The following is a 1,113-nucleotide window of genomic DNA, read 5'->3' on the forward strand; positions in this document are numbered from 1 at the left end:
TCACTTTTTGATATCTCACAACGACACGTGATGTACGGATCCAAGATATTTTCCGCCAGGAGTGGTAATACAAGAGGGACTAATGGTTACGCACAAGGAAACATGAAGAGAGGCGTGTCACCGTATTGCGCATCGAGGATGAAGGAGATGCGGGCTCTCGAATCTCCCTGATCCAGCCTAGGAGTAAGACTTGAATTTCGGAAGCTGGTGACACGCTTCGACAAAATCGGAGTATACCCACATGATATTTCTTTGCTTTAGCCCCATAACGTCACCAATCACCAGTCGTGTGGAGCACCCATCAAGCGGATGAATTTGGGAACTCAAATTGAAATTTATGACTAGACACTTTGGCCGAGTGGTTAAGGCGGCGGCCTGCTAAGCCGTTGGGCTCTGCCCGCGGGAGTTCGAATCTCCCAGGTGTCGTTGTACCGTGCAAGTTGCACGTGGTCATCTCTGTTGCAGGGATATGTAACGACCGGAGATATTCTCGAACCGCTTGGAATATCGCGTTCTAGCAAACAGGATATTAGCGAGCGATCCAGGATAGGTTACATCGGAAGACCTAGGATACCCAGCGTCGTCGCAGACAGCGTGTCCGAGTGGTTAAGGAGGTGGACTAGAAATCCACTGGGCTCTGCCCGCGCAGGTTCGAATCCTGCCGCTGTCGGAAACTTATTTTTAGTATCCTGCTGCAGGGATTCGTCGCACTCACAACTTGGGAACACCGTCCTCACATCTTGCAATCAGATCCATGCTACGACGAGGATCTTATCCACCCGACGTGACTGTAATTTGGATCCACGTAAGTCACTGTGGGCATACTGTGTCCACAACCTGGGTCAAGGCTTACACCATGCTACTTCACTACGTTTCACCTGGAAAGCGAAGCCTACACCGGATAATCCACCGGCTCGTATGACGCACCCCACCCCCCTTGGACAAGGGTAATTAGCCTGGAAAAGCCAGTCGCCAGGTATCTCATAAGCTATATGACATCAGACTCATAAGCTCAACATTGCGCAGAGGGGTAGCGGGGACGGCTGAGCCGTCACGGCTCCGATGCACAAGGACTCGCATTCACTCAACCCAAGATCACCATGCGGTTGTACA

General features: G+C 51.3%; 2 non-coding genes across 2 annotated transcripts; both read left to right on the forward strand.

Moving 5' to 3' along the window:
* Nucleotides 1-344: 344 nt before the first annotated feature.
* On the forward strand, nucleotides 345-426 carry Pmar_PMAR010858. Its single transcript has one exon. It is a non-coding gene; the product is annotated as a tRNA-Ser (tRNA).
* Nucleotides 427-588: 162 nt separating this feature from the next.
* On the forward strand, nucleotides 589-670 carry Pmar_PMAR010859. The gene has a single exon. It is a non-coding gene; the product is annotated as a tRNA-Ser (tRNA).
* Nucleotides 671-1,113: the final 443 nt, after the last annotated feature.

This window comes from Perkinsus marinus (genome assembly GCF_000006405.1).
Source record: "Perkinsus marinus ATCC 50983 genomic scaffold scf_1104296942714, whole genome shotgun sequence".
Taxonomy (NCBI): Eukaryota; Perkinsozoa; order Perkinsida; family Perkinsidae; genus Perkinsus; species Perkinsus marinus.